The 17,103-nt window shown below is 42.9% G+C and overlaps 1 pseudogene; it reads right to left on the bottom strand.

Moving 5' to 3' along the window:
- Positions 1-14,425: 14,425 nt before the first annotated feature.
- Positions 14,426-15,336, bottom strand: LOC138085681 (olfactory receptor 7G3-like; annotated as a pseudogene).
- Positions 15,337-17,103: the final 1,767 nt, after the last annotated feature.

Genomic DNA, 17,103 nt, shown 5'->3' with positions numbered 1-17,103 from the left:
AACAACGCTGAAGTGTATTTTATTTACACGACAGTCAACTAAAGTAAATAACAGAGAAGTTTAAGTGTAAAAAAGCATCCAAGACAAATGTTAACTGAAAGAAAACCAGTGTGCTGCTATTAATATTAGACAAAAATGACCACAAAGCAAAAGGTAGGTAGTTTATCCTTGGGTCTCCAATTCCTGACTCACATATCCACCTCAATAACGTCCTGAACTCATCTGGAATGGGCTTTTCTGTCCCCACCCCAAGATGTCAATTTTTTTGGACCACATTACTGGTGCCTCAGCCGGGTCCTAAACTTCATCACCAGCACTTCATACCGCTTATCACAGGGTCTAAAACACACTCCTGCCCGGCTTCCCGGTCCCAGGTCCTGTCCCCTGTTAACTCTGCCGTCCTTCTGGGCTTCCCGGGTTCCCATGAAGGGCAAGAGTAAAGGGTTAAGTGAGGAAAGCGGGACTTACATCACCGACAGTAGAATCATGGGAAGCAAAGGTCACGGAAGCTGCAGCCGAAGGGATGACAAGTTCATACGGAAAGTCCGATAGGCCGCGGGGACCAAGAGCTTGTAAGAAGCCACGGTGGACCACTCCTCTTCCCATGTGTATAGCAGCACTCTCCTCCCAAGAGTAATGGCTTCCGCTTCACTTCCGCCTTCTAAGTGTCGCGGGACTTCAAATCTGGACGCGAACAAGGAAGCACAGAGCGGAAAGGATTCTGGGAAATGTAGTTTGGGGATTAAAGCGGGCTTGAGGGAGTTGCCTAGGTGTAATCTACGAATCAGGCACATTTTCTCCAACTTGTACTCCTTGGAAGAAAAGTTATGACCAACCTAGATAGCATATTCAAAAGCAGAGACATTACGTTGCCGACTAAGGTCCGTCTAGTCAAGGCTATGGTGTTTTCTGTGGTCATGTATGGATGTGAGAGTTGGACTGTGAAGGCTGAGCGCCGAAGAACTGATGCTTTTGAACTGTGGTGTTGGAGAAGACTCTTGAGAGTCCCTTGGACTGCAAGGAGATCCAACCAGTCCATTCTGAAGGAGATCAGCCCTGGGTGTTCTTTGGAAGAAATGATGCTGAAGCTGAAACTCCAGTACTTTGGCCACCTCATGCGAAGAGTTGACTCATTGGAAAAGACTCTGATGCTGGGAGGGATTGGGGGCAGGAGGAGAAGGGGACGACCCAGGATGAGATGGCTGGATGGCATCACTGACTCGATGGACGTGAGTCTGAGTGAACTCCGGGAGTTGGTGCTGGACAGGGAGGCCTGGCATGCTGCGATTCATGGGGTGGCAAAGAGTCAGACACTACTGAGCGACTGAACTGAACTGAACTGATAATTGTTCAAGTCCCCCGGTAATCAGTTTTCAGGCCTCTTTTTGTCCTATGTCTGTTAGCACTGAATCTTACCATTTTAAGTAAGCACTGCTTTTAATAGATACATTAAAATGCCACAAATCAAACTCCTGACTCCATCTTATCGACATCAAATAATAGCAACCCGATTTTTCCACATTTCCATTATAAACTTGACAACAGGCTGGACTCCTCTCTCCAACAGGAAATGCTCAGTTCTACTTCGACCATCAGCCATGAATCTTACTGCTTTGCAAGAAATATTTTTCCTGTTTCTGAGTCAAGAAAGGTCACAGCAGCACTTGAAACCAAGCAGGATCCATCTTATCCTCTGTTGCCCTCTTCTCCTGCCTTCAGTCTTTCCCAGAATCAGGGTCTTTTCCAATGACGGTTCTTCCAATCAGGTGGCCAGAGTTACTGGAGCTTCAGCTTCAGCATCAGTCCTTCCATTAGTGTTCACAGCTGATTTCCTTTAGGATTGACAGATTTGATCTCCTTGCTGTCCAAGGGACTCTCAAGAGTCTTCTCCAGCACCACAGTGTGACAGCATCAATTCTTTGGCTCTCAGCACTCACATCTGTGCAGCTTCCCTGATGGTTCAGAGGGCAAAGAATCTGCTTGCAATGCAGGAGACCCAGGTTCAATACCCTGGTCAGAAAGATACTCTGGGGAAGGAAAAGGGAACCGACGCTGGAACTTGGCTGGAGAACCACATGGACAGAGGAGTCTGGTGGGCTACAGTCCATGGGGTCACAGAGATTCGGACAGGACTGAGGACCTAACACTTTCACTTACATTTTCTCACATCCTGACATGACTAGTGGAAAAACCAGTTTGACTATACAGACCTTTGTTGACAAAGTGATGGCTCTACGTTTTAATATGCCCTCTAGGTTGTAGGCAAGAATCCCTTAGAAGAAATTGAGGAGAAACAAGAGTCTGAAATGCAGTACTTGAATGCAATCTCAAAAACGACTGAATGATATTTGTTCATTTCCAAGGCAAACCATTCAATATCACAGTAACCCAAGTCTATGCCCCAACCAGTAATACTGAAGAAGCTGAAGTTGAACGGTTCTATGAAGACCTACAAGACCTTCTAGAACTAACACCCAAAAATGATGTCCTTTTCTTTATATAGAACTGGAATGCAAAAGTAGGAAGTCAAGAAACACCTGGAGTAACAGGTAAATTTGGCCTTGGTGTACAGAATGAAGCATGGCAAAGGCTAATAGAGTTTTGCCAAGAGAATGCACTGGTCATAGCAGTCACTCTCTTCCAACAACACACAATCACCCTCTTCCAACAACACAAGAGAAGACTCTACACATGGACATCATTAGATAGTCAATACTGAAATCAGATTGATTATATTCTTTGCAGCCAAAGATGGAGAAGCTCTGTGCAGTCAGCAAAAACAAGACCGGGAACTGACTGTGGTTCAGATCATGAACTCCTTATTGCCAAATTCAGACTGAAATTGAAGAGAGTGGGGAAAGCCACTAGACCATTCAGGAATGACCTAAATCAAATCCCTTACAATTATACAGTGGAAGTAAGAAATAGATTCAAGGGACTAGATCTGATAGATAGTTCAGTTCAGTCACTCAGTCATGTCCAACTCTTTGTGACCCCATGGACTGCAGCACAGCAGGCCTCCCTGTCCATCACCAACTCCCGGAGTTCACCCAAACTCATGTCCATTGAGTCGGTGATGCCATCTAACCATCTCATCCTCTGTCCACCCCGTCTCTTCCTGCCTTCAATCTTTCCCAACATCAAGGTCCTTTCAAATGAGTCAGCTCTTTGCATCAGGTGGCCAAAATGTTGGAGACAGAGTACCTGATAAACTATGAATGGAGGTTCATAACATTGTATGGGAAACAGGTATCAAGACCATCCCCAAGAAAAAGAAATGCAAAAAAAGCAAAATGGCTGTCTGAGGAGGACTTACAAATAGCTGAAGAAATAAGAGAAGTGAAAAGCAAAGGATAAAAGGAAAGATATACCCTTTTGAATGCAGAATTCCAAAGAATAGCAAGGAGAGATAAGAAAGCCTACCAGTGATCAGTGCAAAGAAATAGAGGAAAGCAATAGAATGGGAAAGACTAGAGATCTCTTCAAGAAAATTAGAGATAGCAAGGGAACATTTCATGCAAAGATGGGCTCAATAAAGGACAGAAACGGTATGGACCTACCAAAAGCAGAAGATATTAAGAAGAGGTGGCAAGAATATACAGAAGAAATATATAAAAAAGATCTTCACAACCCAGATAATCACGATGGTGTGATCACTCACCTAGAACCAGACATTCTGGAGCATGAAGTGAAGTGGGCCTTAGGAAGCATCACTAGGAACAAACTAGTGGAGGTGATGGAATTCCAATTGAGCTATTTCAAATCCTGAAAGATGATTCTGTGAAAGTGCTGCACTCAATATGCCAGCAAATTTGGAGAACTCAGCAGTGGCCACTCAGCAGTGGCCACAGAACTGGAAAAGGTCAGTTTTCATTCCAATCTCAAAGGAAAGCAATGCCAAAGAATGCTCAAACTACTCCACAATTGCACTTATGTCACACGCTAGCAACGTAATGCTCAAAATTCTCCAAGTCAGGCTTCATGGTACATGAACCATGAAATTCCAGATGTTCAAGCTGGATTTAGAAAAGGCAGTGGAACCAGAGGTCAAATTGCCAACATCTGCTGGATCATCAAAAAAGCAAGAGAATTAAAAAAAAAAATCTATTTCACTGACTGCACCAAAGCCTTTGACTGTGTGAATCACAACAGACTATGGAAAATTCTTCAAGAGATGGGGCCTCCTGAGAAACCTGTATGCAGGTCAAAAAGCAACAGTTAGAACCAGACATGGAACAACAGACTGGTTACAAATTTGGAAAGGCTGTATATCGTCACCCTGTTTATTTAACTTATATGCAGAGTACATCATGCAAAATGCCAGACTGGATAAAGCACAGCTGGAATCAAGATTGCAGGGAGAAATATCAATAAGTTCAGATATGCAGATGACACCTCCCTTATGGCAGAAAGCAAAGAGGAACTAAAGAGCCACTTGATGAAAGTCAAAGAGGAGAGTGAAAAAAGTGGTTTAAAACTCAACATTCAAAAAATGAAGGTGATGGCATCTGGTACCATCACTTCATGGCATATAGATGGGGAAACAATGGAAAAAGTGACCAACTTTATTTTGGGGGGCTCCAAAATGAAGATTGTGACTGCAGCCATGAAATTAAAAGAAACTTGCTCCTTGGAAGAACAGCTATGACAAGCCTTAGTTAAGTCACTCAGTCATGTCTGACTCTTTGCGACCCCATGAACTGCAGCATGCTAGGCCTCCCTGTCCATCACCAACTCCTGGAGCTTACCAAAACTCATGTCTATTGAGTCAGTGATACCATCCAACCATCTCATCCTCTGTCATCCCCTTCTCCTCCTGCCTTCAATCTTTCCCAGCATCATGGTCTTTTCAAATGAGTCAACTCTTCACATCAGGTGGCCAAAGTATCGGAGTTTCAACTTCAGCATCAGTCCTTCCAATGAATATGCAGGATGGATTTCCTTTAGGATTGACTGGTTGGATCTCCTTGCAGTCCAAGGGATTCTCGAGAGTCTTCTTCAACACCACAGTTCAAAAGCATAAATTCTTTGGCATTCAGCTTTCTTTATAGTCCAACTCTCACATCCGTCCATACATAACTACTGGAAAAACCATAGCCTGGACTAGACAGACCTTTGTTGGCAAAGTAATGTCTCTGCTTTTGAATATGCTGTCTAGGTTGATCATTTCCTTCCAAGGAGTAAGTGTCTTTTAATTTCATGGCTGCACTCACCATCTGCAGTGATTTTGGAGCCCAAAAGTAAAATCAGCCTCTGTTTCCACTGTTTCCCTATCTATTTGCCATGAAGTGATGGGGCCAGATGCCATGATCTTAGTTTTCTGAATGTTGAGCTTTAAGCCAAATTTTTCACTCTCCTCTTTCACTTTCATCAAGAAGCTCTTTAGTTCTTCTTCACTTTCTGCCGTAAGGGTAGTGTCATCTTCATATCTGAGGTTATTGATATTTCTCCCAGCAATCTTGATTCCAGCTTGTGCTTCATCCAGCCCAGTGTGTCTCTTGATGTATTCTGCATGTAAGTTAAATAAGCAGGGTGACAATATACAGCCTTGATGTACTCCTTTTCCTATTTGGAACCAGTCTGTTGTTCCATGTCCAGTTCTAACAGTTGCTTCCTGAAAATCCTAGACAGCATATTAAAAAGCAGTGACATTACTTTGCCAACAAAGGCCCATCTAGTCAAAGCTATGGTTTTTCCAGTAGTCATATATGGATGTGAAATTTGGACCTTAAAGGCTGAGCACTAAAGAATTGATGCTTTTGAACTATGGTTTTGAAGAAGACTCTTGAGAGTCCCTTGGATTGCAAGGAGACCCAACCAGTCAATCCTAAAATAAATCAATCCTGAATATTCATTGGAAGAACTGATGCTGAAGCTGAAACTCCAATACTTTTGCCACCTGATGCGAAGAGCCGACTCATTGGAAAAGATCATGATGCTGGGAAAGATTGAAGGCGGGAAGAGAAGGGGACGACAAAGGATGACATGTTTGGATGGCATCACCGACTCAATGGACATGAGTTTGAGTAAGGTTCAGGAGTTAGTGATAGACAGGGAAGCCTGGTGTGTTGCAATCCATGGAGTCACAAAAAGTCGGACACGACTGAGCAACTGAACTGAACTGGAGATTTTTGTAAAATGGCACAACCGGGTTTGGGTGGAGTGCTACTGGCATCTAGTGGTGTCATCTGGGGGTGCAGCTAAACATCTCAAAATGCACAGAATAATCTCCCAGAAAAGACTTTATCTGGTGCCAAAGGTGAATAGAATGAAGATTGGAAGCGGAGTCAGGGTGTGGCGATAGGGTAATGGTAAAATAGCAGCACACCTTTTGAGAATCAGTCTGACTAATTGGTTATACATTGCAAGTCCCCTCAAAGCCGTCCTTGATTTGCTCAATTTGCTAGAGTAGCTTGCAGAACTCAGGAAAATAAGTTACTAGATCACTTCCTTATTACAAAGGATACTAAAGAATACGAATGTACAGTCAGATAGATATATACACAGGTCAGGGTCCAGAGGGTCTTCAGCACAGGAGATTCTGTCCTCTGAGAGTTCAGGGAGCTCCACTGTCAGAGCACATAGATGAGTTCTTGCATTCCAACCTGGAAGCTCCCTGAAACACAACCTATTAGGTTTGAGGCAAGAAATAAATGGACTCCAGTTGGACATTTAAAATCAGCCAGCCTCCTCTTTAACCTCAGATATGCAGATGAAACCACACTTATGTCAGAAAGCAAAGAGGAACTAAAGAGCCTCTTGATGAAGTTCAAAGAAGAGAGTGAAAAAGCTGGCTTAAAACTCAACATTCAAAAAATGAAGGTCATGGCATCCAGTCCCATCACTTCGTGGCAAATAGATAGGGAAACAATGGAAACAGTGACAGACTTTATTTGGGGGGGCTCCAAAATCACTGCAGATGGTGACTGCAGCCATGAAATTAAAAGACACTTGCTCCTTGGAGAAAAAGCTATGACAAACCTACACAGCATATTAAAAAGCAGAAACATTACTTTGCAAACAAAGTACTGTATACTCACTGCTATGCTTTTTCTAGTAGTCATGTACAGATGTGAGAGTTGGACCATAAAGAAGGCTGAGCACTGAAAAATTAATGCTTTTGAACTGTGGTGTTGGAGAAGACTCTTGAGAGTCCCTTGGACTGCAAGGAGATCAAACCAGTCAATCCTAAAATAAATCAATTCTGAATATTCATTTGAAGGACTGATGATGAAGCTGAAGTTCCAATACTCTGGCCACCTGATGCGAAGCACCGACTCATTAGAAAAGACCCTGGTGCTGGGAAGGATTGGAGGCAGGAAGAGAAGGGGACGACAGAGGACAAGATGGTTGAATGGCTTCACCAACTCAATGGATATGAGTTTGAGCAAGCTCCGGGAAATAGTGAAGGACAGGGGAGCCTGGTGTGCTGCAGTCCATGGAGTTGTAAAGTCGGACAGGACTGAGCAACTGAACAACAAGCCTCCGCTTTGGATTTCCTGAGTCAAGAGATAGGTGGGCTCCAGTTGAGGAATTTACAAACAGCCCCCCGTTTGATCTCAAAAATGAAAGTAACAATGGAAACAGGGTAAATAGTCAATTTTTGTCTCTTGTAAACACCTCAAGGGAATAACCCGACAAGGACAAAGAGAAGCAAAATCCCTGTCTGAGTAAAGGATAAGGGAGACACTGCTGCTACTGCTAAGTCACTTCAGTTGTGTCCGACTCTGTGCGACCCCATAGACGGCAGCCCACCAGGCTCCCTCGTCCCTGGGATTCTCCAGGCAAGAACACTGGAGTGGGTTGCCATTTCCTTCTCCAATGCAGGAAAGTGAAAAGTGAAAGTGAATTCACTCAGTCATGTCTGACTCTTTGCGACCTCGTGGACTGCAGCCCACCAGGCTCCTCCATCCATGGGATTTTCCAGGCAAGAGTACTGGAGTGAGGTGTCATTGCCTTCTCCCAAGGGAGACACTACACATGGCAAAAAGTCTCCTTGAAGTCAAAAGTCAAAGGGTCAGTTCAGTTCAGTTGCTCAGTCGTGTCTGACTCTTTGCGACCCCATGAATTGCAGCACGCCAGGCCTCCCTGTCCATCACCAACTCTCGGAATTCACTCAGACTCACGTCCATCGAGTCAGTGATGCCATCCAGCCATCTCATCCTCTGTCGTCCCCTTCTCCTCCTGCCCTCAATCCCTCCCAGCATTAAAGTCTTCTCCAATGAGTCAACTCTTCGCATGAGGTGGCCAAAGTACTGGAGTTTCAGCTTTAGCATCATTCCTCCCAAAGAAATCCCAGGGTTGATCTCCTTCAGAATGGACTCGTTGGATCTCCTTGTCTCTTCAGAATGGACTCGTTGGATCTCCTTGTCTCTTGAGGGACTCTCAAGAGTCTTCTCCAACACCACAGTTCAGAAGCATCAATTCTTCGGCGCTCAGCCTTCTTCACAGTCCAACTCTCACATCCATACATGACTACTGGAAAAACCATAGCCTTGACTAGATGGACCTTAGTTGGCAAAGTAATGTCTCTGCTTTTGAATATGCTTTCTAGGTTGGCCATAACTTTTCTTACAAGGAGTAAGCGTCTTTTAATTTCATGGCTGCAATCACCATCTGCTAATTCCAGGTAATAATAAGTCTTGCTCCTCCCAGAAGGCTTCACTTGTGAAATTTCCCTGTTAGTCCCATGGTTAAGACTGTGCTTCCAATGCAGAGGGAATAGGGTTCCACCCAGGTCAGGGAACTAAGATTCCACATGATACAGCATGTCAGCATCTTCTCAGCATTTTCCAGAGGCACAGGTAAAATTTGCTATTATCACTCCCTTTTATATGTTAATATTTGAGCCATGCTTGTAAATGCCTAGTTTACTATAAGATACCATTGTGTGTGTGCACAGTTGCTCAGTCATGTCCGACCCTTTGTGATCCCATGGACTGTAACCTGCCAGGCTCCTCTGTCCATGGGATTCTCCAGGCAAGAATATTGTAGTGGGTTGCCATTTCTTCCTCCAGGGGATCTTCCCAGGGATCAAACCTATGTCTCTATGTCTCCTGCATTGGCAGGCGGTTCTTTACCTCTAGGGCAAACTGGCAAACCCACATGCTACAGGGTGTGGCCAAAACAACAAAGAACAACAAAAGCAAAAGTTTATCAACCCCTTCTTAGAGTAATTTATATTTATATGCATTTAATAGTTTAGTATTTTTATGCATTTAATAAAATACATATAATTATAGAGGAAACAAATTATATTAAAATATTAAGGGAAGCAAAAAATGTGTTTTATACTTGAAATTTGCTAAGAAGTAAATCATAAATTTTCTTACTACAAAAAAATGTGGTAATTATGTGGCATGGTAGAGATGATGGCTAATACAATGAATGTAACCGTTTTGCAAGATATAAGCATTTTGCAAATTAATATCTTGCTGCACTCAATATGCCAGCAAGTTTGGAAAACCTCAGCAGTGGCCACAGGACTGGAAAAGGTCAGTTTTCATTCCAATTCCAAAGAAAGGCAATGCAAGAGAATGCTCAAACTACCACACAATTGCACTCATCTCACATGCTAGTAAAGTAATGCTCAAAATTCTCCAAGCCAGACTTCAGCAGTACGTGAACCATGAATTCCCTGATGTTCAAGCTGGTTTTAGAAAAGGCAGAGGAACCAGAGATCAAATTGCCAACATCCGCTGGGTCATGAAAAAAGCAAGAGCGTTCCAGAAAAACATCTATTTCTGCTTTCTTGACTATGCCAAAGCCTTTGACTGTGTGGATCACAATCAACTGTGGAAAATTCTGAAAGAGATGGGAATACCAGACCACCTAACCTGCCTCTTGAGAAATCTGTATGCAGGCCAGGAGGCAAAAGTTAGAACTGGACATGGAACAACAGACTGGTTCCAAATAGGAAAAGGAGTATGTCAAAGCTGTATATTGTCACCCTGCTTATTTAACTTCTATGCAGAGTACATCATGAGAAACGCTGGGCTGGAAGAAACACAAGCTGGAATCAAGATTGCTGGGAGAAATATCAATAAGCTCAAATATGCAGATGACACCACCATTATGGCAGAAAGTGAAGAGGAGCTAAAAAGCCTCTTGATGAAAGTGAAAGAGGAGAGTGAAAAAGTTGGCTTGAAGCTCAACATTCAGAAAACGAAGATAATGGCATCTGGTCCCATCACTTCATGGCAAATAGATGGGGAAACAGTAGAAACAGTGTCAGACTTTATTTTTGGGGGCTCCAAAATCACTGCAGATGGTGACTGCAGCCTTGAAATTAAAAGACGCTTACTCCTTGGAAGAAAAGTTATGACCAACCTAGATAGCATATTCAAAAGCAGAGACATTACTTTGCCAACTAAGGTCCATCTAGTCAAGGCTATGGTTTTTCCTGTGGTCATGTATGGATGTGAGAGTTGGACTGTGAAGAAGGCTGAGAGCCCAAGAATTGATGCGTTTGAACTGTGGTGTTGGAGAAGACTCTTGAGAGTCCCTTGGACTGCAAGGAGATCCAACCAGTCCATTCTGAAGGAGATCAACCCTGGGATTTCTTTGGAAGGAATGATGCTAAAGCTGAAACTCCAGTACTTTGGCCACCTCATGCAAAGAGTTGACTCACTGGAAAAGACTCTGATGCTGGGAGGGATTGGGGGCAGGAGGAGAAAGGGGACGACCGAGGATGAGATGGCTGGATGGCATCATGGACTCGATGGACGTGAGTCTGAGTGAATTCCGAGAGTTGGTGATGGACAGGGAGGCCGGGCGTGCTGCGATTCATGGGGTCACGAAGAGTTGGACACGACTGAGCGACTGAACTGAACTGAACTGACACATTAAACTTACACACACACACACACACACACACACACACACACACACATGCTGCATGTGTACTAGGAGAGGAAAGGGCTCCAGAGTAGTGAGTCAGACACTGGTGCTGGTTTTACCCTTGAGGTGGTCTACAAGGGAAGCTGAGGGACCAGTATGAGCTTTAAATTCTGCAGGATCGGGGTGAACACTGAGGGTAAGGATCTTCCTTTAGACTAGCACCCCAAAGGAATGTCTCTGGAGAATAGGGAGGAACTGAAAGCAAACCAGTATGGGCGACAGCCAGGTTGCCCACCACCTGTGAGATGCCAGAAAAACCCTGGGTAACTATGGTCCATTACTATCTCAGATGGTGAAGACTCTGCCTGCAATACAGTAGACCCAGGTTCAAACTCCACACCAGGAGGATCCCTTAGAGAAGTGAAGTGAAAATCACTCTGTCGTGTCCGACTCTTTGCAACCCCATGGACTATACAGTCCATGGAATTATCCAGGACAGAATACTGGAGTGCCTTTCCCTTCTCCAGGAAATCTTTCCAACCCAGGGATTGAACCCAGGTCTCCCGCATTGCAGGTGGATTCTTTACCAGCTGAGCCACTAGGTAAGCCCAGGAAATGCCAAAGGGAGGAATAGTAACATCAACCAGATAAGGAAAAGCAATTGGGCAATCTTGGGGTGGCTGGGGATACGAGGCCTCAAGGAAGCCCAAGGCTTCCATCGAAACTGTCCCTAGACCAGCCATGATTTTGATCCTTGTGCATCCATCTATTTTGACCATGTGTGGATAGGAGTCTTGTTCTCTCCAACCGCTGCTAAAGGCATTCATTCTGTTGATTTCACATTTTGACCCTGCCACTGCTTCAACTGCTGGGATTTCAAGTATCAAGCCTGTTCAAAGCAAGAATGCATGAGTCACTTGGAGCAAGATGCACTAGGAGAGGAGAGAACTGGTACCTGTTCAAGCGCACTACACAGAATACAGGGGCGATAGGCAATGCCTAGACTTTGACATGCATGTGTGTGTGCTAAGTCGCTTTAGCTGTGTCTGACTCTTTGTGACCCCATGTACTGTAGCCCATCAGGCTCTTCTGTTCACGGGATTTCCCAGGCAAGAAAACTGGAGTGGGTTATCATTTCCTCCTCCATATTGTGGAATATCTTGAACACAAAGAGGGCAGGACCCTAATATAATAAACATCCATGTCCCACCTTTCTGGGCTTCCCAGGTGGTGCTAATGGTAAAGAGACCACCTGCTCATGCAGGAGACATAAGAGACCTGGGTTTGATCCTTGGGTTGGGAAAATCCCCTGGAGGAGGGCATAGCAACCCACTCCAGTATGCTGGCCTGGAGAATCCACCTTTCTGAATTAACTTCTGGACTGGGAATTAATACTAATACTAATTAATACCAATACTAATTTATGTAAACTTTTAAATTTATCAACCTTGCTAGAGATTGCTTTATTAGTATTTTTTCAAGAAACCAAATTTCAGTTTTTTTCTCTCTACCACTCCACTTCTTCAAAATTAATTTACTTTGTTCTTTTGTGATCATTATTTCCTGCTTTAACCTTTGAGTTTGCTACGTTTATTCTTATTAATACCTTACTATGTTAAAATAGTAAGGTATTAAATAATATTTCAAGCTTTAACATACTTTTTAAGGCTACAATTTTTTCTCTAAAATTTTTTCTCTTGGAGAAGGAAATGGCAAATCACTCCAGGATTCTTGCCTGGAGAATTCCATGGACAAAGGAGCCTGGTGGTCTATAGTCCATGGGGCTGCAAAGAGTCAAATACCACTGACCAACTAACATTTTGATTTTCACTTTTCACTATCAGACAAAGTAGATTTTAATGCAATAATACACCCAGGGATAACAATGGTAGCTTCATAAAGATAAAAGACTGAATGCACCAGAAAGATATAACAATTCTGAATTTGTACTCAGTATCTAATGATTGAACTATGAGCAGAAATAGTCAAATTCAGTGCGTGTGTGTTGGGCGGGGGGGTGGTGATTTGGCTCAAGAAGGAGGGGATACATGTATACTTATATCTGCCTCTGGGAGATAGTAAAGGACAAGGAAGCCTGGGGCACTGCAGTCCATGGGGTTGTAAAGATCAGACACCACTTAACACCTGAACAACAACAAATAGCTGATTCACCCTATGAACCAACATGACATTGTAAAGCGATTATCCTCCAATTAAAAATAAAAATTAAAAAAAGAAACAGTCAAATTCAATATCACACTGGCTGGTTTTAACATATATCACTTCATGATTGATACAACAAGGAGACAAAAAAAGTCAGATTTCAACAGGTTTGACCTAATGGGTGGGCATATACAGAAAATGCACTTGATCACTGCCGAAATGATCTTTAGGCACAAACAGATCATCTACTAAGTTTGACCACAACTGCTGCATTCCACACTTAAGTTTCAAAGAATTTAAATTGTGCTAAGTATGTTCATTCCACACTTAAATTTCAAAGAATTCAAATTGTGCCGAGTATGTTCTCTAGCCGCAATGCAATGATACTAAAAGCCACTGACAAAGGCATAAAAATAGGTTCTCCACATATTTGAAAATGAAGAAATGCACTTATGTATAATTCATGGATGAAAAAAAAAACTCTCAACTGACTTTATTCTAATCAATTTCTCTGTATAGATTCCAGCAGAAATGAGGAAAATGAAGATGACTCAAAAGGAAGAGGATGAAATGAGAATTGGTTTATCAACATATAATGCTAAAGCAAATGTATGTTCACAAGTATACAAACACATGAACTGCACACCTGATAATAATGATTTTTTCCTCCAGCTTTATGGAGATTAATTGACTTCTCTTAGTACCTAATACCACTCCAGTACTCTTGCCTGGAAAATCCCATGGATGGAGGAGCCTGGTGGGCTGCAGTCCATGGAGTTGCAAAGAGTCAGACTCGACTGAGTGACTTCACTTTCACTTTTCACTTTCATGCATTGGAGAAGGAAATGGCAACCCACTCCAGTGTTCTTGCCTGGAGAATCCCAGGGACGAGGGAGCCTGGTGGGCTGCCGTCTATGGGGTCGCACAGAGTCGGACACGACTAGAGTGACTTAGCAGCAGCAGCAGCACCTGATAATTACACATTTGATTTTACTAGTGCTTAATCTAGATAAATTTCTGTATACATAAATTTCCTGTTTCACTATTAAGTATGTAATATTTTGCCTGTTTTATAGATATCAAACTGAACTCGGTTAAGTTGCTTGATAAATGACAGGTAGCAAAACACAAGATAGAAGGATTTGGGGAGGAATGTGCATTGCAGCAAACTGGGAGATCTTAGTTCCCCGATCAGGGATCAAACCCATTCCCCTTGAAGTGGAAGCATGGAGTCCTAACCACTGGACTGCTAGAGAATTCCCAGGATAGTAGGATTTAATACAAAGATACTTGACTTGAAAACTCATGATTAATCACTTTACTAAGAGAATTAAATTTTGAAAGAACCGGAAATTCTGGCACACCCAATATTTCATTCCCTTTGACTCATTCTAGAATCCCACACCAAAAGTTGATGACAGAATCATGAAAAAGAAAACGTTGTGGAGATGAATTTCCTCAAGGCTATCTTTATGTCTCTGTTCCTCAGGTTGTAGATGAAGGGGTTCATCATTGGAGTAATCACAGTGTACATCACACTGCCCTCCTCCTGGGGGAGAGAAAGTAGCTGCAGAACTAAGGTAGATACCAACACAGGTCCCATAATTTAAGAAAATGACAGAGAGGTGAGACCCACAGGTGGAAAAAGCTTTATACCTCTCACCAATGGATGGGATTCTCTGGATGAAGGAGACAATCAGTGTGTAAGAGAAAATTACGCCTGAGAGAGGACCAACACGTAACAGCTTAGTCACCAGATACACCAGGATGCCATTGATAAGAATATCAGAACAGGCAAGTTTGAGGATCTGAGCAAGTTCACAGAAGTGGGGGATTTTCAAGTCTGTGCAGAAGGACAGCTGCAACACCATCAGACTGTGGATCAGGGCATTCAGAATGCTAACGAACAAAGAGAGAAGCAGCCGCAGACCACAGAGACAGGGGTTCATGATCACGTAATACAGTGGGTGGCAGATGGCCATGATGGTCAGGAGTAAATTGTCCATACAAATGAAAACCATGAAAAAAGACACCTGAGTGAGGCAGCCTGCATAGGTGATGGCTTTGTTCTCTGTCTGGATGCTTGACAGCATCTTGGGGACTATAGTGGAGATGAAAGAGATGTCAATAAAGAACGTGGGAGAGGAAGAAGTACATGGGAGTGTGGAAGTGGAGGTCAGAGCTGACAGCCAGGATGATGAGCAGATTCCCAAGCATGGTGACCAGGTACATGGACAGGAAGAGCCCAAACAGGAGGGGCTGCAGGTCTGCATTACCAGAGAGGCCCAGGAGGAGCAATTCTGAGATGTCTGTCTGGTTTTCTGATTCCATATTGTTGATATGTGTACTGGAAAATATAGACATGAGTTACTCTGAAATGGATACTCAGACATCATTTGTTTTAGAGAAATTTTTCTTCTATGCCTTAAATTCTAAAAATATTTAGGGACCTCCCTGGTGGTCCAGGAATTAAGACTTCATGCTTCCACTGCAAGGCACATAGATTCGACCCCTGGTCAGGGAACTAGGAATCTGCATGCTGGGTGAGGCAGTCAAAAAATTTTTTTTAAATATAAGTAATTCTTTCCTTCAAGTTCCTCTACTCATTTCCTCCTTCTCCAAGTAATTTTTGAATAACTTCTAAATACTGTATTTTTTTCCAAAACTAAAATTAAAAAATGAAAACAAGTGCTATTGTTTTTTTCTAGGAACCATCATGGGCTTCTCAGGTGGTGCTGGTGGTAAAGAACTCGCTTGCCAATGCAGGAAATGTCAGAGGTGTGGGTTTGATCCCTGGGTCAGGAAGATCCCCTGGAGGAGGGCATGGCAACCCACTCCAGTATTCTTGCCTAGTGAATCTCATAGACTAAGAAGCCTGGCAGGCTACAGTCCATAGGGACACAAACAGTCGGACACGACTGAAGCAACTTAGCACACATGCATACATCATGCCTCCAGCACTTCATTTTCTTAGTTTTAATTTATTTATTTTATTTATTTATTTGGCTGCATCTGGTCTTAGTTGCAGCACTTGGGATCTTTAGTTGTGACATGCAAACTCTTAGTTGAACTATGTGGGATCTAGTTGCCAGACTAGGAATCAAACCTGGGCCCCCTGCATTGGGAGCACAGAGTTTTAGTCACTACACCACCAGGGAAATCCCAAAGCATTCTAAAATCTATGATTAAATTCTAGTCAATTCTTCATACAGATCAAGCCTGGTTAAGAAGTGAAAATGAAAGTGGCTCAGTCATGTCTGATTCTTTGAGACTCCATGGACTATACAGTCCGTGGAATTCTCCAGGCCAGAATACTGGAGTGGGTAGCCTATCCCTTCTCCAGAGGATCTTCCTGACCCAGGAATTGAACCAGGGTCCCCCCGGTTTTGCATTGCAGGCAGATTCTTTACCAGCTGAGCTAACAGGGAAGCCCTCAAGCCTAGTTGGATGACTTTATTTTCTCAGAGGATTTTTAACTCAGTGGTTAACCTTATACTGAGCCTGCTCAGATTTGCAAATCTCAGGTATTGCTGGAAATTATAAGCTCAGATTCTCTTATATCTCAATATAAAAAATAATATCATTAATCCATTCCTTTAAATATTCTAACACTATTGCACTGTGGGGAACAATCTGCAAGCTATTTTGCTAAATAAAGTTTAAAAAAATAGTATGATTACTAGTGTGCAGACAAGAGTTGAGGAAGTAACATATATGTCTATCTGTGCATAAAATTTCTCTTCAAGAATCCATACAAAATCAGTGCAATGTTAGACTCAAAAAGAGGACTTTACTGCTAAGAAACAGGAATAAAAGGGACATTTTTCACAGTTTTTCATACCTTTTGAATTTTGAGCCATGTAAATGAACCTCTTCAAAGAATTAACTATTTTTTGCTTGATTTTCCTTGACCAAGATTTCTCAAAGGCCTAATGATATTTTCTAACTCTTGGTATCACAAGTCTGAAACCATTGTGGTTATTCTCAGTTCAGTCAGTTGCTCGGTCGTGTCCAACTCTTTGCGACCCCATGAATCGCAGCATGCCAGGCCCCCCTGTCTATCACCAACTCCCGGAGTTCACTCAGACTCACGGCCATCGA

This window comes from Capricornis sumatraensis, chromosome 9 (genome assembly GCF_032405125.1).
Source record: "Capricornis sumatraensis isolate serow.1 chromosome 9, serow.2, whole genome shotgun sequence".
NCBI lineage: Eukaryota > Metazoa > Chordata > Mammalia > Artiodactyla > Bovidae > Capricornis > Capricornis sumatraensis.
This window is presented reverse-complemented; position numbering and strand designations above follow the sequence as displayed.